Below are 25,367 nucleotides of genomic sequence, written 5' to 3'. Positions count from 1 at the left end.
GTAATGTCTAATATATTAACTTTTGCACCAGAAGGCACAGTTCCCACTTCTACACAGGCCAACCACGTTGTATAAAGGAACTCAGTGTACCCGGGGTGAAAAAAATTCTATCCATTGAGCAAGTGTGATGATGAATGGTGATTGACACCTGGGCTAATACAGAAAGAGAAGAACAGGACCCAGAGACAGCAGGCTTTGCCTTAAAGGGGCAGCCACATTCAGCTTCTATTGTGTGGGCCAAAATTTGCAAGCAGGACTGGCTGCCTGGGCCAAGATTGGAGGACAGGCTCTTACTGAGTAGGCCGCATACTGAGTTCCATGCTCTATGGCTGCTGTCTTGGAATGCCTAACAATTTTCTAATAAGAAGTGTCTGGACTTTGGATGTGCAGTAGATTCCCAGGATGTAATCAGTCTTTTGTTAAATTAGTGTCAGTTAGTGGGCAGGGTGTTTCCCTTGAACATGTGCGTTTATAGACATGATGCATCTTGACCAGTCACTTCTTCCTTCTTTCTCCCTCACTCTTCCCCAACCAGTCTCATCTACTTTCCCTGTTCTATTTCCACACATGCACACAGATTATTACCACTGTGTTTGTCCTCCTAAGCAGTCTCACCCCCCAAGTTCAGCTTCTGAATGTTCTTTCTGTTACATTGCCTGTTAATTGTTCAAAGGGATTTTTATCATGATACCCCACACCTAAAAATATTGTTTTTTAAGAAAAGCTCTACGTCTGTAGTTTTCCATGGAGATTACTTCCTTGGAAATATTCCAGTTTTTAAACATTGACCATTAAAAATTTTAAGCATAGTGAATAAATATGTCTACAAGCTAATGGATCAAGGTAAACAGATTTCAACCCAAAGACTGCCTCCATGATTATTCTAGAATCTTTGAAATGGAAACTGTGCCTTAGATGCAATTTAGTTATTTCTCTTACTCTCCAGATGAGAGGACAATAAAAAGAAATGAAGATAAAATAGAAGTTGTTGTGATTTATAATTCTCCACATAGGAGGCCTGTTGGGAAAGGCCTTGCTGTCCACAGGACAAATGTTTCAGTACTTTAATTTCTCAAGCAGTGTTTTAGCCAAGAAAGTGTCTTTTTATCTTCTGCTGACATGATTTATCCTCTGGGATTTTAAACCACTGTTGACTTTCTTTGACCATTTACACAGTAATTATCTGAGTAGTATCTTTTGGGTGAGCCAAGGGTTAGCAGGTTTTTAGGAGCTGGTCTACTGCAGGAAACACATGAGCAGGTCTTACCCAAGGATTATAGCTTTCCGACTGGGAAATGTCTTTCTTTACGCCTTTTTACATGCCACCAACTTTGAAAACATCCTATGTTCTATAAAAGGGGAAAATAGCATAAACAAATGCATACTTTTAATATCTTTTCTAGTTTAATATCTTTTATTTGTGCACACTAGAAATAAGTACTTTATTGGTTTATCATAAGAACTGCTCATGTTCATGGACTTTAATGTGTTGGACCAAGTGTGAAATGACCATTTCTTTTTAAATATCAAAGTATACATTTCTTTCCTTTCCTTTTCTTTTTTTTTTCTTTTTTTGTTGGTCTTGAACTCTGGGGCTGGGCACTGTCCCTGAGCTCTTCAGCTCAAGGCCAGAGCTCTACCACTTGAGCCACAGCTCCACTTCTGGGTTTCTGAGTGGTTTATTGGAGATAAGAGTCTCACAGACCTTCCTGCTCCAGCTGGCTTTGAACCAAGATCCTCAGCTCTCAGCCTCCTGAGTAGCTAGGATTACAGGCGTGAGCCACCAGTGCCAGGCCATTTCTTTGTTTTTAATGGCTCTATTCTATATATTTCCCTGTTTCCTGACTCCTGTGAGCTAAGAGTACTCTGGAGAAGCACTAGTAATTAAATATGGCCTTTGACAGATCCTGTTTGAGACAAAGAATAATTTTTTCTTTTTTTATTATTAATCCACTGTTCAAAGGAGTTGCAGTTTCTTAAGTCACGCCATGAGTACAATGCTTTTTGGTCAACATCACCCCTTCCATTGTTTTCTCCCTTTTCTTCCTCTCATTCCTAACTTCTGGTTCCACAGTTCTGTTTTTGCATAATGCCCACTGAATATAATGACTACACTTGCTCACTTTTCCTTCTTTCATTCCTGTCTCCACCTTTTGCTTACCCTCCAAAGCATGTTTTTGCTTCCTGGCTTTTGTTTGGATAAACAGTATGTTAGGTGTTCTGAGGAGTTACACCTTTGGCTCTCCAAGCCCACGTATAAGGGTGTCATCCTTTAGCCAGTTTGTTTGTGTGTAAATGCATTGAGCCCTGTATATGCCATCATGCATAGCTGTTTTTAGATCTAGCTTCCACATATGAGAGAAAACATGTACCATTTGCCTCGCTGAGCCTGGCTTACTTCACTTAACATGATTTGTTCTAGGTCCATCCGTTTCCTTGCAAAATGACATATTATTCTTTCTAATGGATGAGTAACATGCCATTGTAAATTTGGACCACATTTTCTGGGCTGTTTCCATAACCTAGCTCTTGTGAACAGAACAGCAATGAACATGAATGTGCTAGTGTCTTTACTGTATCCTGACTCGTAATGTGCTGGGTAGGTGCCCAAGAGTGGTAGGGCTTGGTCATGGGGAAGTTCTGGGTTTAGTTTTTTGAGGAATCTCCAAACTGCCTTCCAGAGTGGTTGTACAAGTTTCCATTCCCACCAACAGAAGGTATTTCTAATAGTGAAATTACACACTTTGAAGCCACTGGCTTCACAATTTCAACCCTGCAAGTTGAAAATTTTAAATTAAAAAAAATTACAGTTGGTTAAACTTTTTAATGGGTCAATCTGATCCCGAGATGGTTTAGTTGAAAAGTATCATCATGGAGTGACAGGTGTGCTTAGGGAAAGATTTAACAGAGCCAATGAAGATAAATGTCAAAAAACAAACAAATAATTTGAATAGAGTCCTCATTGCTGCCAGGGTTTCATTTAATTTGAGGCAAAACATTTCTTGGATGCTTATCTCTGCCTTGCAAGAGCGCTGGACCTACCCAGGGCTGTCTGTGCAAACCATCTTGTGTCCAGTTGGTGTCCAGTGCTACACTGCACTTCTCTCTCTCAGAGGCCCAGGTTGTGGAGGAAGGGCTGGGGGGCGGATGAGCGGGGTGTTTTGGGGATGGTGTGGCTGTTCTTTGTGCATCCATGGTGGCAGCCTGCCGGGTGGCTTGGCCAACAGTGCCTGTGTTTGCTCTTTTGTGGTCTCGTGCCATGTGGTGCCAGCAGTGTTCTGGCAGCTGTCACCGTCAGCAGGTGCTCCTAAAATACCAAGTAACCCTAGTAAGACAGGAGGAGGGAATAATGTTTGTGGTCACCTAGGCCCGGTGCCACCTCTTCAGAAGACATTGGCTTTTGTTATTTGTTTATTATTATTTTTAACCAAAGGGTGCCACCCTGCTCTTTGTGGTTCTTTGAAGACAGCAAGATTCCACTGCTTTTCTCTCTTCTGAAGAAGGATCATGTGTGAAAAAATAAATATTCCGGAGAGAATCAGAGGGAGCTGGACTGACTTGAAAAAGCCACATTGGAACGAACATATCAATACCACTGTCTAAGCACAGCAAGGAAGATGTAGTTTTCATTCTGAGAAATGGCTTCTATCCCCTGATAAAACAATGTGAACGGCATGGGAAGTCTTGCCACGCCCCGTGTGTTCTTCTGCAGGGATGTGTGAAGTTCACATGCAGGCCATAAGAAAGATGTATTTGCCTCCAGCCACCATAAGCAGACCCGAGTCATTGTTTGCCTGACCATCAAGGTCTTCCTACTTAACCCACAAATTTCAAAGTTGTGCCAGAAAAAAATTGCTGTATTCCAAAATGAGAATGACTGATACTATAACCTGAGATCATCAATGCTTCTACTGGACAGGTAATAGCATCAGGTTCAAAGCAATCTTATCCATATACAGTAAAACCTCATCTCCATATTGACTTCAAAACACTGAGTCAGTGAGTCATTTTTGGTCAAAACTTGATTTTGTATTTTTCTCCCACTTCATAATTAGCTTTAGAGCAAAAGAACTTAACCATTACACATGGTCCCCAAGAAATTAGATTATCCTTACACGTGCTATATAGGAAACTTTATTCATATAGAACCCTAGAATTTCTTTAAAATCTGAGAGAGTTCACTCTATTAGTAAGTCAAGGATCTTTTCATATATTCACTACCTTGGGATTAGTGTGGGCAGGAGCTGGGCTGGGCTGGGCTGGGCTCGGTGTGGTTGAGCCCCACAGGGACAAAGTGAGTGTCACCAGACGGAAAGGGATGTGGAATAAAGGTTGTTTTCAAGAGAAAACAAATCGTGAGCACACTTAATGCTGTACAGAATAAACCTAGCGAGGAAGAGTCTGAAGACATGACGGCAGGGCTGGGGGAGAAAGGAAAAGGTTCCATGAAGGAGGGAGAGCACGGGACCCACAAGCACCGTGGAGGGTGTCCACCCTCAGGCCGGCAGAGTGTCCCTTCCTTTGGAACGGCCAGGAAGATTGAGAGGAAGAAATACCGAAGCCATTGAGTCCGGGGCTTCTGGGTGGTCTGAATTGTTTACCTGGAGGTGTTTCTTCCACATAGGGGGAAGCACAGTTGCACGTGGAGAGGAAGGGGGCTTCACTGCGCCGAGAGAGGATCGGGAGGATTGCTTTGCCACTGGGGGGCTCAGTTGAGGTTACAGACCACCGGGTCATTAAAAGGCAAGAGAGTTGTGATTTGGGGGTGCCCAACAGAACTGATGTTGGCCCTGGGATGGGGAAAAGTCAGGGGACCTGGAGGGAATTAGTGAATGACACCAAGAAGGTTCAATGACACAACAAGAAAACCCACAGCAGATGGACTTGCCTGACCTCCTGGGGTGGCATTGGAGGGCAACTGTATAATAATCCCTTAGTTAATGAATATGGACATGGAGGCTCAGAAAGTTTCCATTTAAATACTACTCTTTGATGAGTATGTCACCCTGAAGATTATCTTAACATACTTGTTAGTGTCCCAAGTAAACTTGTAATAAAGCAGGGAACTTGCAAATAAATTGAATTAATAAAACCTGTCATAAACTTCTTCACAGCTGGAAAAGACCTTGCGTCATACACAGAGATAATCATTTACAATAAAGGAAACTAACATGATAGATTTTGTCTCAATAAAAAAAATGTTTCGCTGAGTCAAGGGGCACATACATCTGTCGCACAGAACTATACAAAAGTTTTCCAGAGTTCTCAGGAAAGAAGCCAGCACCTTGCAATTGGTCCTGCAATTCATAGTTAGCTACTTTCAGCAGAATGCAATCTCTAGAAAGACTAGGTATTTATATTTCCTATGACAGTTTTCCTAGAACCTAGACAGTATCCAGACATGTAGATATTCCATACTAGAACAGATTTATTAAAGTTACAAATACCCAAAATACTGTTGGCTCTTCCCTTGGATCTCTATAAGCACTTAAAAGTTGAATCTGGAAAAAAGTTGTATCCATTCTTTCTTTGTATTGCCTGCTTCAGTTACAGCAGCTTCAGTACATCCAGTGAACAGAGCGAGCAAAAAAAAACCAGAATGTGCACCATTCCCCTTCATCTCTGTATGTAGCACTATTGGTGGCCAGATCCTGTCAATTCTATCTTGAAAGAAAAAGGCTGACCAATAAATTCCCTGGGTGTGAATTTTGAAAGAGGTGACATTGATCAAGATGTACTGCATTCATACTCGGCCTTGTCAAATGACACCTCCTTTGTACAACTATTTAAAGATAATTTAAACAATCGCGGTGAATTTTACTATAGTATTAAAAAAATCCAAACATGTAGTTTCCCTGCCAGAAGTCTCACTCCACTGACCTTCACCAGGACTCAAGTACAAAGGGGAAAAAAATTCAACAGAGAAAAGGTAAAAGGAAATGAGAAAAGAGAAAAAGGAAAGGAAAAAGAAGTGAAGTGGAGGGGAAGGGAACGGGCGAGGTTGGGAAGGAAAGAGGAGAAAGGAGCAGAGAGGAAAAGAGGGAAGGGAGGGAGGGAGGGGAAAGGAGGAGGAGGCAGGGACAGGGACCAATCAGTGGTGACAAAATCGCTGCTTTCCTAAGTCTGTTTCTTTTTAACACCTCAATTGCTTCACTTTTTTTTGTCTCCCATTGGAAATTGAGATTCAGACCCTAGCCATGTCCTACTGGGAAGGGATAGACACTTAAATTGGGTCAGTTTTGACTTGGGGACATGAATTTGTTTTCTTTTGGAGAATGTGCTTGGTGTTCCTAAACAAAACAGGCCCATTAAGGCTGGAAGTGAACAACTGCACACAGCCAGAAAATATAGACCAGTAGAACAGTGGAACCGTGGAAGGTCTACTCAGCAAAGTGGCCAGGGTGTCTTAGGCCAAGTGCTCTGGTGCACACACATTGGCCATCCTTGAGGAGATGTGGAGGAAGGAGTTGGGGACCAAAGATGCTCCTTTTGCAGTGTACAAATCAGTGGTAGCACCAGGGTAGCTTGGAGAATAAAACTCCCTCATCCACCAAAACACCTCCAATAAAAACACAACCTAACAATGCAAACAGTGCACTTCCTGTGCAAACACAGCCCTGGATCCAAGCCCTGTGCACACTTCCATCTGGATTATTTGTGCTCTAAAAACCTCTAGTCTAGAAATCCTGAACCCATTACGAGGCTCATTCAGATATCTGAGTCTGACATCTCTTAATAGCATCACCCAGGATCAAATCAGGGGCAATCAAAGAAGATACTGGGGGAGGTCAGACCCAACTAGATAGTCGTTTTTTTAACTTTTGAATTAATTTGTCAGTTAATTTCGTGCCAGTTCTGGGGCTTGAACTCAGGGCCTGGGCACTGCCCTAGAACTTTTTTGCTCACGGCTAGCACTATAGCACTTGAGCCACAGATCCACTTCCAGCATTTTTTGATTTAATTAATTAAGAGCCTCACAGACTACTCTCTGGTTTGGCTTTGAACCATGATCATCAGATCTCAGCTTCCTGAGTAGTTAGATTATAGGTGTGAGCCACTGGTGTCCATTAGTAGTCTTTTTTGTTTTTTAGCTCCCAACTTTTCTTGGAAGGAACATATTTACTGAAGTTGAATTGCCTTCAATTATTCCACTATCACAGGACAAATTTCACTTAATCTTTTCCAGATAAGGCTGATTTTCTTCTTCTCTATGTTTTTTCCACTTCTCATCACGAACCTGGTCTAGGAAGTGTTTCTGTGTCTCACAAATTCCACAGGACCCTCCACAGGCTCCCTTATTCTAGGGATCATCAAATAACCTCACAAGAGATGAAGTACAGAGAATCTTAGCTATTATTCAGCTTGAGAATAAACTCTCAGTTTCCTACTTCCCTAGGTTATTTCTATTTTTAGACTTCCCATGCCTTAGACCCCATTTACCTCCCATCCTTTGACTCTCTAATTCCTGACCTCACTTCTTCAAACTTTTCTTCTTTTCTTTTTTCCTGGGGAAAAAAAAGAAGCCAGTCTGAATCTCATTTAAGAGCTCAGATCACAGCCAGCTTTCTGGTATTCAGATTCTATAACTGCTACTTTCTACGTGTGACTCTCATACCTAAACTCTGCCAGTCCTGTGGTCAACCCTCTATGCTTTGATAAATTTACTCCCGTTATCGGGAGTGTCTGCCATATTGAATCCTGAGGCTGTTCTTGTGAGTTGGTGCATGTAACAGGCTGAGAGGAGTATCTGACATACATTTAATGAGCACTGTGTAAATGTTAGCTATCCCTACTACTTCAGAGTTCATCCCGGAAAGAAAGCACAGTATCCATTACTTAAGTCAGAGTATCTCTAGTTGTAGCCAGGGACTGGTGGCTCATCTCTGTAATCTTACCTAGTCAGGTGAGATCAGAGGATCTAGATTCAAAAGCAGCCTAGGCAGAAAAATCTGTAAGACTCTTATCGCCAATCAATCACCAAAAGAAAAGCCAGAAGTATAGGTGTAGGTCAAGTGGAAGAGCACCAGCTTTGAATGAAAAAAACAAAGAGTATTCTGGTCTTGAGTTCATGCCATAGTACTGGCACAAAGAATATAGCTGGTTATGTAAATTTTAATTTGGAAGATAGGACATATTAACAGAAATAGTTCATGTACCCTAAGATAAAGTTTTCCATGTAAACATTAGGCATTCTTTTATACACCATACATTTAGTTGAAATCACTAAGAACTTATTACCTCGTTCTTCCCAGCTGTATAGCCAGGATTCCTACTTGTAGTTTCATGGTTCTCTACCCCCTACCTCACCCACAGCTCTCACAGGCTGGATGCTGATTGTACCTGCCACTCTGATGCAAGCAGTCTCAAGAAATCTGGCCAGTGTAGCTCCCCTCTGTTCACGGGAAGTTCTGGAAGGTAGCCTCAGGTGACCCAGAATGTAGAAAGAACTGACTTTCTGGGCTATGAGAATGATTTCATTAGCCTTGAGTGCTACACACTTTGTTACCCACACATACCTAAATAGTATACTAGATCCATTCTCCAAGCCTTAGACTTCTATAGCTCAAAATCAAAACACTGTCAACTGAGGAATTTATATATGACAAATGGAAAGGAAACTAATGTATAATTTCTCAGTAATTTTCTGTTAGAGCCAATCCTGCTTCCTGGACTGACTCAAGATTGAGAGTTCAGGATTTTTCTAGGCTAAGAAAATTCCTCATGAAGAAGAACTTCTCCAAGATAGGACTCAGAAAAACAAATAAGGCCTCTCAGTCTTGAGAGAAAACAAGATACCTCACATTTACTTGACTTGCTCTACTTGGGTACTTACTCAGATCCCTACAATGACAAAAGCAAAGGAAAAGAAAAGGGTTCGTTGCCTTTTCTGATAACACCTGCCAACTAACTATAAAGTAGTAGCTCATGGCTTGAAGTTGGCTTGCAAAATGAATGCCTCATGCAGTGTTTGAGATCAGTGCTCACTCCTAAAGGTTGTCATCTTTTTTCTTTCTTTTTTAATTGTGAAAATACCGTACAGAGGGGTTACAATTACATGGGCAAGATAATGAGTACATTTCTTATCAAGCATTGTTGCCTCCTCCTTTGTTTCCCCTTCCTATCCCTTCCCATCCCCCCATTCCCCCTACCCAATCCTCCCCGTCCCCCACCAAAGTTGTAAAGTTCGTTTTTCGACATAATGACTTGTACATCTCATTGTTGCAATGGGTCCACCTGTATCCCTATTTAAAATGATTTGTTTTTTCCCTTCTGTCATCTCTTTTCAAGTGATTTCACCATCACATTTAACTCCTTTATTTCTAGCCTATGTAGAGCTGCTAGGCACATCCCCATAATACTTGGAAAAGGGCATAAGGAAATTGTCCTCTATCTATCTATCTATCTATCTATCTATCTATCTATCTATCTATCTATCTATCTTTATCTTCAGTGAAAATACAGAACACCATAGCAGATAAATTTTCAGCTGCTTTTGCAGCCAACAATCAAGAGGGCATGGCCAGTCCAATGCACATTTCACAAACTATGAATCGGAAGTATGTGGTGCATAGAAAAGAATAGGTAGAAGGCTATCCAAGACTAGTTCTGATAGTCATCCTGGCTTCTGTGAATGGATTTGTCTTGAGTCTGTGTTGTAATCTCTTAAGTTTTTCAGCAACAAATTCTTTTCTTGAAGTTGGCCTCTGTGTTTTAATAACTAAGAACATGAGTAGGGATTAGGAAAGTTTCCTAGCAATGTTATCAGACATGACTATTCACCCTCCTATCAACATGAAACGTTGTGTCTACTTCTTTTGGTCTTATATTCACCTCACAGTGGATCCAATACTCCCCTACCATTTTGGAACTGTCTCTTCTATAATGTTCCGCTCCCTCCTTTCTAGTAGATCCTTTCTGTCAATATTTGAGCATGATTGCATAGTTCCAGTTAAGCAAAATAAATTGCTTCGAGTCTTTGTGTCTATGTAACTATTGCTCTAACGCAGGGTTTACCAACTGGTGTGTCAGTGTACTATGTGTTCCAAGAATGGGTTCTAGATGTCCTTTGATATTTTAAGGATTGTAAATATTTATGGTTATAAAAAAACTTAAACCAGTTTTACAACCATTCAAAACTTAACAGTTGAAATTACATTTGAATACTAGTTTTATAGTTCCCACTATAAACCCTGAAGGCAGTAATCATTATTTTGTGCTCAGAATGTGTCCATGTTACCCAGCCCCACACTCCAAACACGAGTGCCTCCTTGTCTTGTCTTTCCCTTCAATTATTTCTGTCAGTCTGACGGAGTCAAGGTTTGCCTTCGCATTCTTTTGTCGATGAATGTGAAATAATTACTTGCTTTTGCATTTGGATTCATTCACTTTAGTTGTCCTTCAGCATGGAAAATATGCTTATTGTTGCCTTGTTCCTATCATGGTAGGCAGGAGAGGAGGTGGGGTTTGGCTCAGGAGGGGAAGCACTTGCTCAGCCTTGTGAAACAGGATTCGCTGCAGCATTTGCTCGCAGGTGAGGCGGCAGCTTTAATCGGGCAGACGGGGCAGGGTCCCAAGGCTCACACGTTCATGGCAGGCGTTTGGTAGTCTCCAAACCATGTTTTGGGGTCCCAAGTGTCTCAGCTACACCCCCAACCTATTTCAGCTGAGCCCTCAGCCATCTTTGAAGGTCAACAACAGATTCTGCTTCTTCTCCTCCTTGTGGGACAGAAAGGGAGACGCTGTGTCCACTCGCTGCGTGTGGCTGCTGCCATTCATATTTAACTCAGCAGTTTTGCTTTTTCCTTTAACTATCCTTAGTATCCTATTGCTTTTCTGAATGCCCAATCACAGTCGGCTGACTTCGGTGTGTTTGCAGGTGTTTTTATTCCCATTCTTTTCAAAAGCCTAAGTGTTTTGCCTGGGCCCAGGTGTTTATCTGGAATATTCTCCTAATTTACCACAAGAGGAAGTTTTAGCAATAGACTACCACTTATTGTACAGACTGTCTGTGGATCATAGCAATCCTACAGTCCCCTAAGCATGACTACTACCTACTGCTTGGGAGGGTCATGTATCCAAGACAGCCAAGACAGCCAGGACAGGAATGATTCCAACTACATCTCGGCACAGGAAAGCTACTACCTCTAACTGTAATCCCAGCAAAGACAGGCAGTCTAAAGGAGGTAAATACAGCTCCCGTATACACCAGGGAGAGAAGACCTTACCACAAAAACAACTAGCAAAATACAGAGATGAAGGTCTGGCTCTATTGTACAGTGCCAGCCTGGTAAATGGAAGGTCCTGAGTTCAAATCCTAGTACTGGAATTTGATCATTTACTTCTTCATCTACATGGTGCTGGGGTATAACTCCAGTGTTAGAGAGCTAGCTTAGAAAACACAAAGCCCTGTGTTCAATTCCTAGTACCAACGCCCCTCCCCAAACCACCAGTTTACTATAAACACTTTCTTAGGGCAATTTCAAAGACATTTCAAATAAATTTATCATTTTCAAGTCAGAGTTATATCTCCATGACAACAACACAAATAAAACCCCACCAAACACAAACTAACTCACCTAACTCACAGCTGTTATCATTTTACCTAACTAGCTGAATACCACTGTAACGCAGACAGGTATGTAAGTTGAAAGCAAGTACATATCCTTAAAACCTTCTCACTTTTGTCTTCTTATCCAAACCATCACCAGATCTTTTTTGTATTAACTCCCAAACATCTCTAAAATCCATCCTTTTATCTTCTGCCACCAAGACCATGATCTCATCATAATATGCCTAAATTACTGAATTCACATCCTTCCCAGCACCCTAATGTACCTGACTCCAATCTATTCTGGTTTACTCAGATCTGTTCACTGAAACCAGAGTGTATTCATGAGAGAAACTGAACCAATAATGTATGAATATGAATATAGGAGAGGGGGAGAGAGAGAGAGAGAGAGAGAGAGAGAGAGAGAGAGAGAGATGCCAGGCACCAGTGGCTCACACATGTAATGCAAGCTACTCAAGAGGCTGAGATCTGAAGACTGAAGTTCAAAGCCAGCCCAGGCAGGAAAATCCATGAGATGCTTATCCCCAAAAAGCTGAAAGGTGGTTCTGGCTCAAGTGGTAGAGTTTTATTCTTGAGCAAAAGAAACTCAGGGACTGCACCCAGGCCATGAGTTCAAGCCCCAGGATCAGCAGGAGAGAGAGCGGGTGGATAGAAGCAGGCTTACACGATTGGAGAGGCTGGTAAATTGAAATGTGTAGATCTGTAGTGCTGTCTGATAAACTGGAAATTGAGTCAATGTTGTAGTTTTCTGTTCTAAATCCGTGAAATGGACCAGTGAGCTGGAAGTCCAGACAGGGCAGAATTGCTCCTTTAGGATGCTTCAGCCTTTGCTCTTATGGCTTTCAAATGCTTGCTTGGAGTCCACCCACATTATGGAGGGTAATACACTTCATTTAAAGTCAACTAATTGTAAATCCTAGGCATGTCCACAAGTTCCTTTACATCAACACCTAGACTAGTGTTTGGCCAAACAACTGGCCACCATCGCTCAGCCATGTTGACACATAAAGTGAACCATCCAGGTGACAGCTCTATATGAGAATAGCAATGGTATCTGTTTCATGGGCTAGTGTGTATGGATGAGTTAATATGTATAAAACACCCCGAATGGCCTGGCACTGGTGACTCACACTTTTATTCCTAGCTGCTCATGAGGCTGGGATTCCAGGATTGTAGTTCATAGCCAGTTTGGGCAGAAAAATCTCATGAAATCTTATCTCCAGCAAAAATCCAGAAGCGAGGTGTGGCTCAAGAGATAAAGCCCCAGTCTTAAGCAAAAAAGTCAATTGAGAACCTAAGGCCCTGAGTTCAGGCTCCAATAGCAGCATTAAAAAAAAAAAAAAAAGAAGAGGGCTGGGAAGGTGTCCCAGTGGTAGAGTGCTTCCCTTGCATTCATGAGTTCGATTCCTCAGCACCACACAAGCAGAAAAAGCCAGAAGTGGTGCAATGACTCAAGTGGTAGAGCGCTAGCCTTGAGCTGAAGAGCTGAGGGACATCATTCAGGCCCAGAGTTCAAGCCCCATGAACAACAAAAAAAAAAAAGAAAAGAAGAAGAAAGAAAACACCCAAAATAATGCCTAGTACACTAGTATATAGCATCCATTGAGTGAATTATTAATAATTAACAATTATTAATAATGTGGTTATATCAACCACCTGCACAACTTATTTTAATAATCTCTGATTTTTACCAAGGCTTTTGTCTGTCTTTGCAGGCTCTCTCTCTCTCTTCACTAAGGGTGGCTGTTTTCTCCCTGACCCCTGAAACGATCATTTCCCCATTCATCGCAAGCCTTTACATACATTGCTCCCTTCGCCTTGATGTGACTTGCTCCTTTTTTTCAGATCTAATGAATGTCTCTTACCCTTCGGGTGTCCATCACTGGGAAAGCCTTTTCTAGTATACTGAATAAGATAAAATCTCTGATGATGAACCCTCAGCATTCTACAATTCATTTCTTTAAATGACTTGTGAAAGTCAGCAACTGTGTGTGTGTGTGTAATTGTTTTAAGTCTGCTTCCATAACAAAACTCTAAATGCCATGCAGGGACTATGGTCACCTTACTCATCTCCATATTCTCTGGGTTGATAGGTATATAAACTTATTGGTGACACATAAATGACTGTCTGCATGAAGCACCTGTCACCTTGTAGAGCCAACTTACAGAGGAAACGGAGAACAAGAGCAGCCTGGTCACCCTGGGGGCACAGTGGCTTCTCCACAGATAGAAAAATAGAAGAGACAGCGGCCAGTCGGTGGTTTGCAATGTATTCAGATTCCAATTCCCTTATTCCATTTCTCCCGAATGTTCTTCCATGTTTCCCATCTCTTTGTTTCCATGGCTTATTCAGTGTCCTCTCTTACTAATAGTTCCCAGGTATGAATTCTGTGTCATTGCAGAGTCTGCTCCTTTCTAGGAGTCGTTGCTGTCCATGGGAACGCCCAGACCCAGTTCCAGCATCTTACCTCCTGCACCCTTCCTTTTGCCTTGCTATGCTTTATCTTTTCTTTATTTAGCTGGCTCCTAGTTTAGAGCCTGACATATACTTCGTGCTCAGTAAATATTGGTTGGATTGAAGTAATCTATTATGAATCTCAGAAAAGCCAACTCTTTCTTATGATCTCTATTCTTTCAAAGTTTTATCAGCTTGATATAGTGTCAGCAGGTGAAAATATATATATATACATATATGTACATGCACATATATTAGGCTACAAGTTTTCTAGCAGGTTTTCAGTTGAAAAATTAAGATACCTTCTTTTAAATGTTATGATAGCAGAATACTTTCAAATCTCATAAGATTTTCTCCCTATGACAGACAAACTAAGGCTACTTAAGATACTTGACATATTTTATGCCACAAAATATGCATATATGTATGTGTAAACATATAAAGTTATTAATAAGATGCATTGTATTCATAAACTGGTTTGTTAAATGGCAACTTCTTTTTTACAAATACTTAAGGATAATAATTTAAAAAAAGATTTCTAAAGCATTTAAGGAGCATTGACTAATTTAAAAAATCTTGAGTTACTTTTAAAGTAAGAAAAATAACTATAGCTTTAGTTCTTAAAGGGGGAGGGCTTTCCTCAAGTATTCTTCATATTTTCTCTGTGACCCATGTCACTTGAAACATTTAGCTGGGCACCAGTGGCTCACGCCTATAATCCTAGCTACTCAGGAGGCTAAGATCTGAGGATCATAGTTCAAAGCCAGCCTGGGCAAGAAATTCCATGAGACTCTTATCTCCAATAAACCATTAGAAAACAGAAATGGAGCTGTGGCTCAAGTGGCAGAGCACTTGCCTTGAGCTGAAGAGTACAGGGACAGTGCCCAAGCCCAGAGTTCAAGCCCCATGACCCACCCAGAAAAAATTAGTAGCATGTATTTAATAGCATGAGTTTATTTACCCACACATGAACTTTAAGATGATTTTAAAGATACCATTTGATCCCAGCACTGGTGGTTCATGCCTACAATCCTAGCAATTCAAGGGACTGAAATTTGACCATCATAGTTAGATGTCAATGCAAGTTTCCAAGACTCCATCTCCAATCAACCAGCTGGGCTGGTGGTGTTCATGATACAGTGCCAGTCACAAGCAATCAAGCAGAGCTAGAGCAAAGGCCTTGACTTTCAAACCCCTAAAGCAGAAAAAATAATAACGATTGCCTTTGGCATCAAGAAGCAAAAATCAAGGCATTTGCCTTGATTTTGATGTAGAAGGAAATAGAGAGAGGACTTAGAATTTCCCTGCTAGATCTCTTTGAAGCTTATAAAGCTTTTACACAGCCAGGGAGACAAACAATAGAATAGACAATCAACAGAATAAGGGGAAATAGTTGCAAACTGCTCATTGGATGGGAGATTAATATCCAGAAAACACAGAGAGCTAAAAAAAAAAAGCTTCTAAAACAGAAAAGCAAATTATCATATTACCAATGAGACTAATAATTGGAATTGACACTTCTCAAAAAAAGATATACAAACGGGCAGCAAATATAAGGAAAGAAAGTGCTCAAAATCATTAGTCATCAGGGAAATGAAAATCAAGTCATATTGGGTATCCTCACACCTCATTTACAGTGGCTATAATTTTTTTAAGGAGCATGCTGGCAATGATTGGAGAGAGAGGAAACTCTCATTTGACTGGTGCATCATTACTCAAGCCACTTTTCCAGCCCCCAAAAGGAGAACTCTTAAGACACTATTGGTACAAATGTAAATTGGCATAGACCAACAATGTCTGTATAATTATAACTATAATTAAATGATAATTAAAGGATATAGTTCATGTCAAAAGGCATATATTACTATATATATAGTAATAAGGCACTACCATGATCACTATTTCAAGAAATGTCTCCCCCAGGGCTGGGAAGATGGCTCAGTGGTAGAGCGCTTGCTTTGCATGCTCGAGGCCCTGGGTTCGATTCCTCAGCACCACATAAGCAAAAAGAAAGCAGCCGGAAGTGGCGCTGTGGCTCAAGTGGTAGAGCGCTAGCCTTGAGCTGAAGAGCTGAGGGACAGCGCCCAGGCCCAGAGTTCAGGCCCCACGACCGGACCCAAAAAAAAAAAAAAAAAAAAAAAAAGAAATGTCTCCCCGAAAAGGAGAAATGTATTCCACATTATACAAGAGTCAGAACCAACTCAACTGCCCATTAATAAGTGATTGGGCAAACAAAATGGGATCTAAATGTGGAATAGTATTCAGCTTTAGAAAGGAAAAAAATTATGGTTTTCCCACATTTTTATAAATATCAGTTGTCCAAGGTGAGTTCATCTGGACGTGTCCATATGCAATGCAAGGCGCACTGTTCAGAGTTCCCCATTTGCAGAACTTTCATCCCTCCACCTCTTTCCCTAACCCAATTTCATTGGTTCATTGCTCCATTTTCACTTGGATGTAAAATGTGTTGACCAGAGTCCCCTCCTTCGCTCTCTCCTTCCCCTTTCCCCTTCTCACCAGTGTCGCCACCCACCCAAGATCTGTTTACATGAAAAAGAATGGAAATTCTAACACAAGCTACTGTATCAATAAACCCTGAAGCCATTAGGCCAAGTGACATAAGTAGATTACAAAAGGGACACATACTGTTTGACTCCACTCACGTACCCTATTTAGAATAATCAGTGCATAGCAACCTGAAAGAGGACTTGTAATTGCTAGGAGCTTAAAGAAGGAGGAAATGGCTGTTGTTATTTAATGGGCATAGAGTGTTAGTTTTGCAAGACTGAAAGAGCCATGGGAATTGGCACAATCATGTGCCCATATGTTACTGGATTATACACTTAGAATAAATAGTAAGGATTATAAATTTTTCTGTTATGCTTTCCAGTTGAAAAGTCAAGTGCATTTGTGACCCAGAGTAATTGACCGTGTCACTTTAGATAAGACTGTAGAACTGAATCAGAGGAAATAGAAGTCAGTTTCAACTTTGACTCGTGATAGTTGAGCACATATACGAAACCTATTATTCATCTATTCATTTCTTAGACAGCCAAATATTTGTTGTATATCTTGCTAGTTTTTAGTTTCACAGAAGTCTGACCATATGGCTCTGAGTCAACTTAATTCTACCTAAGGGTATTAGATACTCTCCTGGTTATCCCAGGGATACAATTTGGAGCACCAGAGATTTCCACGGGTGGTCTTTGGTCAAGCTAATGTTGATCCCTCTATTACAATGATAACTTGGAAGATCAAGTAAGAACTAATTAAATATGGCCTCTGTGGGTTTTCTGGGTCAGGACCAAAACAAGTAACTATTTGTTACTGGGAAACCTTTCATGTTGAAGAACTGATGAAGTGATTAGCCCTACATCTTACAAGCTCACACTCGAGGGAATTGTGACACAGTAAGTCACCTGCAAGAGATGAGGCCTGCTCTCCTCAGCCAACACTACAGGTTCCCTTCCCTACCTGCTGCGCATGCGCGTCTGAGTCGAGGGTGTGTTGTTGGGAGTCAAGGGCTTGCAATTCACCTCAAGATCCCTACTTGGAAGTTCAGATTCATGTAGCATCCTTGCAGTGCTAGATTTGTAATAGAATTAGAGATATTAGATACTACGTTCTAGAGCATAAGCTAATAGGATTATATAGAGCTAGGAGTCCTAGAAACCCAGGAAATAATCTACACCTAATGACTTGATTTTAACAAGGGCGTATGTTTAGACTTGTTAAAATATGCAGCTTGAAACTTGCTAATATTTCCCAAGCAAGTTCACAGCACCAGCACCTTCCATTCACTGCCTATTGACATTCTATCCTCAAGTGCCGAGAGCTGCTTTTATCAGGTTGTATTTACACCCCAGTTCAAATAAAACACCAGATTCTGGAAGTGCTTTTGTTTTAAGCACCATTTTAATTGTGCATGTGTGTATGTGTGTGTGTATGTGCATGGGCACGTGCGCACACGTACGTGTGTGTGTGTGTGTGTGTGTATGTGTGTGTGTGCACCTGTAGTGGGACTTACACTCAGAGCCTTCTGCTTTCACTTGGCTTGTTTACTCAAGACTGGTGCCCTGTCATTTGAGACACGCCTCCACTTCTGCCTTTTTGCTGGTTAATTGGAGATGAGAATCTCACAGATGTTTTTTCTGCCTGGGCTTCAAACCCCAATCCTTAGGTCTCAGCCTCCTGAGTAGCTAGGATTACAAGCCTGAGCCACCAACACAATGAAACATCATTTTAATTTATCTAAATATTGCTTTCTTCCCGCTGAAGAATGTCGCATCATGACCTAGGCAAGAAAACATCTCTAAATGGGGCAGAAAAGAATAAAACCGAAAACCAAAACAAATAAAAAGAAGAAAGGCAAAAAACCTCACTAAAGTCAGCTGGAATGTTGAGTAAACTCAGCCGCAGTGGCTGCTTACTCTCCAGTCCTTTTTTTTCTCTCAGGCATTCAACTACTGCCCAAAGCAGAACTTGCACGTTTTAGTCAAGACAGGAATGGCTAGCAGCTCCTATTTCTTTCACTGCACGCTTTTGGTGTGTTTGTTGTTTTGGTGGTACTTTTGTGTTGTGGCTTTTTAAGGAAGAGTCAAACTATATGACATAGAGTGGCCTCGAATTTCCAGACTTAACTGACCCCTCTTCCCCAGACCTTGACAGAGTTGGTGCCACCACTGTGCCCAACCTCCCCCTCCCCCGAAGAAGGTTTAGAGTGGAAGGAGCTTTGCTTCAATGCAGCTTGCAATGAAATGAACGAATGGGAGGTGTTGTTTTCTTAAGGAAAAATTTAAGCTTGAGAGTCTCGACATGTATGCCTGTTTCCAGGCATCTATCAGGTAAAACAACCGAAAAGTTAGATTGACAAATTGCTCATTTAATTGTAGCTCAGTAGTATTCAACTTAATAACTATGTACACACAAATGACCACACAACTCACTAGAAATGACTATAAAGGCATGTACTTGCGTGCTTGCATGCTTCATCCCCAAAGATCAATTACTACCTCTAGTTCTACTTACAAAAAAAAAATATCAGCACTGCGAACTAATATCATGGTACTCAGCAATTTTTCAAAACATTTATACTTAAAAGTCTCAGGGAAGATGGGCACTGGTGGCTCATGCCTATAATCCTAGCTACTAGAGAGGCTAACATCTGAGGATCTTGGTTCAAAGCCAGCCTGGGCAGGAAAGTTTATGGGACTCTTATTTCCAACAAACCACAGAAAACTGGAAGTAGCGCTATAGCTCAAGTGGTAGAGCATTTGCCTTGAGCTGAAGTACTGAGGGAGAGCACTCAGGCCCAGAGTTCAAGCCCCACAACCAACAACAACAACAAAAAAAGTCTCAGGGACTTTCCTGCCCAGGTAGCTTCAAACTACAGTCCTCAGATCTTAGCCTCCTGAATCGTTAGGATTACAGGCATGAGCCACCAGCTCCCAGCCTAGCAAATGTGGTTTCAAATGAGCTCAGGTCAATTTCGTTTTAAACCTAAACATTTCTGCTGTGAAGCTGTTCACCTCCGCATTAAGAAAGCAGATTACACCTCTGCATTAAGAAAGCATAGCCTGAGAGATTAAGCCACCCCACCGGAAACAGCTTCCCACATCGCTGCTTTCTCCAATTGCTTTTTCCATGCCCTCCAAAGTTATTTCCTGCTGTCTGGGCATCATTTCTCCTCCTCTGATCATTTCTATTAATCATTGTGGAGTGGTTTTAAGGTTACTAAGATATTGTGTGAACCCTCCTGCTATTTCTCTGCTTTGGGGACAGAGTAGCGTTTGAGAAGAAGAAAATATATTAGGAATATTAATCAACTTAGATTATGTTTACCTCCCCAATACCTCTCTCAAAAAAAAGACCCTAAAGATAATTTACACACCTTAGCGCTTAGGATCTCAATGTTTTAGTCTTTGAACACGTGCTTTTGCCTTGTAATTCAAGATCAATTACAGATTGCCAATCATTGGTGATTTTATTCTAGAAGGAAGCCTTAGTCAAGATCAAAAGGAGTAACTGTTAAAAAAGCTTTGCCTTATTTTGGTAATCATGGTAGAGAAACTGAGCCTCATTTCACATAGCTGATAAGGGATTTTTTTTAAACCACTGTATAGTCCATCCTCTCCTTTTTCCACCCATGTCCCTTCTAATGGCTGCTGCTAATGATGCCCACACCTGCAGAGGTAGAGCTGAGAAACAGAAATTGCTTCCCATGCAGCTTTGGCCCTTCGGGATTTCTCGTTCTTGCGTGCTCTCCCTCTCCCTCCCCCCAGGAGATTTGGACTGGAAAACAGCTTCCTCCCTGTCTCTGTGAGGTGTGACAATGCACTTCTCTCTGCTCTCAGGGTGTGATCAGAGATTATACAGCCAACAAATAGACTTGGCTTTAGCAAATGCCGCCTGCATTTTCTTTTTGCATGAACGCCTTTGAAGACTTTGGTTTGTTCTTTGCTGGGATCAACTAGGAATATACAAACTTATTTATTGCTTTCTCCTTCCTTCCTTCCCTCTCTCCCTCCCTCCCTCCCTTCACCTTCTCTCCTTCTTTCCCTTCCTCCCTCCCTCTCTCCCTCCCTTCCATCCTTCCTTCATGAAAACTGTCTACCCAATAAAGACTTGCTGGGTAAAATAGATAAGACTGTGTTTCACAAAGAAAAGGACCTGCAGGAAGAATCCCCTCCCTTTTATCTCAGAAATTTTATTATAGCTTGTGGTTTCAGGGATTTTCCTCCATAGTCCTTGGCGCTATTGATTTGGAGCCCATTGAAGGCAGAATATGGAGTTTGTGGAGCATATGGCACTGAGGACTTTCACCACATCATGGTAGACAGGAAGTAGGGAAAAGGGACAAGAGGAAGACTGAACAGGATCTCACCCAAGAATCCACCCTCAGTTACCTGCTTCCTTTCATTAGGACTTACTTCTTAAATCCTAAATGCAAAATGAAGCATATTCTTATTGCATTTGGTAAGGTCACAGTCAGAAACTAGTTGGAGTTCTACCCGAAATGCATACATAAGCTTTTTGAGGAGACACTTCATATAATAGAATCTGAAAATGCAATTAATAATACTCACACTTCATTGTGTTGCTACAAAAATGAAAAGAGCTAGTGCATTTGAAGCTCCCAGTGCTATTTCTAGCACAGTGGAAGTGGTCAATATGCATTAAGGTCTTTCTAGAAACTTCCAAGTAATGATTTGTATAGAACGTAAAAAGAGGAGATTAAAGTATGATCTTTAGGGGAAAACCTTCCATTTTTAGGACATTTTACTATGGGAACTCACTCCAACATAATGTTGTCTGTTTACTTTGTATTCCTTTTTAATTTTTCTTAAACATACAGATATCATGAAAATGAGTATATCTAATGGCAAACTCAACTTCTATCTCTAAGAATTGAGGTGTGGCCTACACTATAGTGAGTTAAATTTCCTCATTATTGAGATTTCCTTCTCTTTTGGTGAAAATCCAAAACCTCTTGAGTTGGGGGATAATTAAGATGCATTTTAATGGCACTTTGTTACCGTAAAATCAAATGAGTGGATACTCGGCAGAGAATTACTGCAAAGAAATAAAACATGCCAGTTCTAATTTCCAAGATCTGACTTTTAGCTATTAAGCACCTGCCAGTAGACATTTGAAGTCAGGCGCTTGGTCAAGGTTACAATGAACCCCGTGATTCATGCATCAGCTAGTTTTCTATGACTTTACCAAGTGTAACAAGAGTAAGCTACATTTCGCATTCACGATTGCTTTTTATGCTTGCATTTTGTAGGAATGGTTCATCTCATCTTTTGTTTGTTATCTCATATGACTCAAAAGAATGGTGACAATTTCCAGAATCAATTCAGGATCCATTGATAAGAGAAAATAACGGAAATGAACACTTGTCTCAGATTTCCCATAGTTGGGTTGGGTTTAATCACAGCTTTCCTCTTATTTCCTAGGTTTTGCAGGAGCAGTTACAGCAGCGCATCCCATACTTCATGTGCTGTACCTCCACATTTCAAAGCTACATTTTTAAGTAACCAAGTCTGTTACATGACCTTTGTAGGTGACCCTCGAGTCATTTTTAAAAAACTTAGTGGTGTTATTTTTAGATTGGCGAAGGTTCATGTCACTGAAAAGAAAAATCAGCAAAGACCTGGGTTCAAGTCCATTCAGTACTTACTCAAGAAATGATCAGGATTAGGTCAGGTTTCTCATCCATGCAGAGATACAATGAGGAAAGGCCACTGTGAGTGCAGGTTAAGGATTGGCTGGCAGCTCTGCCAGGCAGTGTGAGAGGATCCCACACATAGGAGCCACCATGGGCTGGGAAGGAAGATAAAGCACACGCACTTGACATCCTAGGCCTTAAAGTATTCTCCTGAGGATGTTGTAAATAAAAAAGTGAAATGAGAGATGCGAAATTTGGATACCAAGTTGTATCCAAATGCGATTCATTTGAGTAGTTTAGTTATTTGTGATGGCTGTTGGGATCGTAAAGACAGGAAGCACCTATTCTCTTGTATCATTCTTGGTCGGGAGAATGTGATCAGGGGTCCTTTGGAGACAAGCGAGTGTATCTTAGTAATGGAAGTGTGCTGTCAAGTGATGGACAGATTCAAGCAAATGTTAAGTGATGGACAGATTCAAGCAAATGCTAAGTGATGGACAGATTCAAGCAAAGTGGGAAAAAAGCTGTTTTCTGGCAGACACAAGACAGTGCTGCCATGGCAGCATGAGTTACAGACTTAGAGTGCTCCTCCGCTCCTAACATGCAGGAAGCCCTCCCTGGGGCCACTCAGGCATCAGACTAGCTCTGGATGGACACGGAATCAGGACCAAACATTTAGGTTTTGTCTACACATACCAAGTAAGGAAGAGGTCAGTGCAATCATACATAAAACATTTCTTTAAAGAAGAAAAATTAAAGTCTTACTTTCAAGCAAATGCAGATTTTATTTTCTATAAAGTAACATAAAGAAATCTTTAGAAAAGTTGCTATTAGCCAGGTGCTGATGGCTCACACCTGTACTTCTAGCTACTAAATAGGCCAAGATCTGGAGGACTGGGACTCCAAATCACTCCAGGAAAGAAAACTTTTTGAGACTCCATCTCTAAAATACCTGCCAAAATGCCAGCTTGAAGGCATGATGGAAGTGTAGAATTCCAGCTAAACAAGGAAGCCAAACAGATATGATGCTTTGAGTTCAAACCCAGGTATTGACAAAAGACGGAGAGGAGAGAAAGTGGAAGAGAGAAAGAGAGAGAGGAAAAAGAAAAGACACTACAGTGTTTTAATGAAGTGTTAAAGATTTTCCTTATGTGATCATTATCCTTCTGTGATCTTCATGTGATAGTCAAGGAATAACAACCAAAACAGAAGGATATACCTAGACTGCAAACACTGCCCTGGGCCTCACCATTTCTATCATGTCGTTTGATTCCCCACACAGCCCTATGAAATGGGATCGAAAGCTTGGGCGATGTCAGGTGCCTGTCCTAATTTGTCATGGCCAGTAAGTGAGAAAGCCCAGCTTCATAATCCAAGGCCATGATTCAAAGTGTATGGAAATAGCTGTAAATTTTAAACAGTGCTAGCAACTGTGTGTTGAAACTCTTCTAAAAATAGCGACCTGGTTATTTCTAATCCTCATAGACTTGGTATAATACAAGCCAGCCAGCAATAGGATACTGATAAATACTGCTTTTCAAAACAAGGTACAGATATGTGATTTCCTTCCTCCTCTGTAGGAGAAACAGGGGCAAAAAAGAAAGGTTACAGGAAATTGCCTCCAAGCCATCAAGGTTTCCTAGGCTTCTAGTTGTCACCAAAGAGAATCCCTTGTTACTAAGGAGACCATACAGACTCCATTAAATTCAAGTACAACACTTGGGTTGCCTGGCTAGGAAAGGCCATAAACGCAAAGGAAAATATTATCATTGCTGAAATCATTTGATGTCTATGACTAATGAGAAAACATGTTGGCAAATTGAATTGTTCAAAGTACCCTAAGGGCTTGGTTAATGTTATGAATTAATAGCATACAGCAGTTTTGTCTGGAGAAAAGGAAAGGAAAGGCATAGATGTTAAACTATTTTTTTTAAGTATCTGCATACTCGAAAGGTCCCACAAGAACCTTGGGCAATCTAGGTCTCTCATCTAATTTTTAATTTAAATTTAATTTCCCCTTCCCTCTCCCTCATAGCTAAATAATGAAGGTTGTGCATTTCGATTCACATAATTCTTGAATTCTAAGCTTTCTTTATCCAACTTCTCAAAAGTCCGAGAATTATCATTGAAGTGTTCCTGACAGTGTGCCAGCCCTACAGGTCTTTAGGGCCAGGCCTTTGTGACAAGTGTTGTGCCCTTCACGGAGCCCAAAGGAAGGCAGGAGTGGAAAGGATGGGAGGGAGCCAAACGCCTCATCCCTCCTGACTCAGGTCCCAGAGGTTAACCGAGGCCTGCTTGAAGATGTTCATCCAGGCTCTGCTTGACAGTCCCCAGTGGCCGGTCTTCACCAGGATTCTTCTCTTGTCATGGATGGATGTGGCTGTAATTTTGGTTGGGGGGGGGGGAGAGGGGGCGGTACTTGCTTGCATTACGATGAAGCCTGAATCTTCGTGTTTTCTGTCTAGTTCTTTTATCTAGAATAACACTGTTTGACTCAACTTGCTCTTCTCTTGAATGGTCAGTCCCTTAGAAACCTGAAGTCAGCAGTACTTCAGCACTGACAGTACCCAGGAAACTCTCACTCCCAAACTAAATACTTTCAATTTCTGCCTCAGGTTTGAAGAGCAGCATACAATAAGAAAAAGCAGAAGGTACAATTACTATAAGAGAAAGACAAAAATTGGTAGTCTAAAAATTAGACCTTTTTAAAATGAAGTATCATGTTTCTTCTCTGACAAGTTGAGGGGCTGCAGCTGTAGATCTTAATGCTGAACACCTGTTCACATCTACGACTCTCCCTCAGGGCAGTCCTTAGCACCAAAGCTAACAAAGCAAATGAGGAGGAGGAGAAGGAAGGGAAGGAAGGGAAGGGAAGGGAAGGGAAGGGAAGGGAAGGGAAGGGAAGGGAAGGAAGGAAGGAAGGAAGGAAGGAAGGAAGGAAGGAAGGAAGGAAGGAAGGAAGGAAGGAAGGAAGGAAGGAAGGAAGGAAGGAAGGAAGGAAGGGAAGAAGGGAGGGAAGAAGGGAGGGAAGGAGGGAGGGAGAAGTTGAAAGTCTTAAAAGATTTTTGAGAAGTACTGTGTCTGTATTCTGTGTTCCTACATCCTATCTGTCAAATCATCCCGTAAAAATGGAAATGTAGACACTTCCTTAACTATGTTACCCACAGTAGCTT

At 41.3% G+C, this 25,367-nt stretch overlaps 1 protein-coding gene across 1 annotated transcript in view; it reads left to right on the top strand.

Moving 5' to 3' along the window:
• The window catches only part of Ccdc192 (coiled-coil domain containing 192), a 137,506-nt gene that overhangs the window by 58,283 nt on the left and 53,856 nt on the right, over positions 1 to 25,367 (top strand). The gene's annotated exons all lie outside the window — the stretch shown is intronic.

The sequence above is a fragment of the Dipodomys spectabilis genome, unplaced genomic scaffold, assembly GCF_019054845.1.
Source record: "Dipodomys spectabilis isolate Male_0828 unplaced genomic scaffold, ASM1905484v1 ptg000019l, whole genome shotgun sequence".
NCBI lineage: Eukaryota > Metazoa > Chordata > Mammalia > Rodentia > Heteromyidae > Dipodomys > Dipodomys spectabilis.
This window is presented reverse-complemented; position numbering and strand designations above follow the sequence as displayed.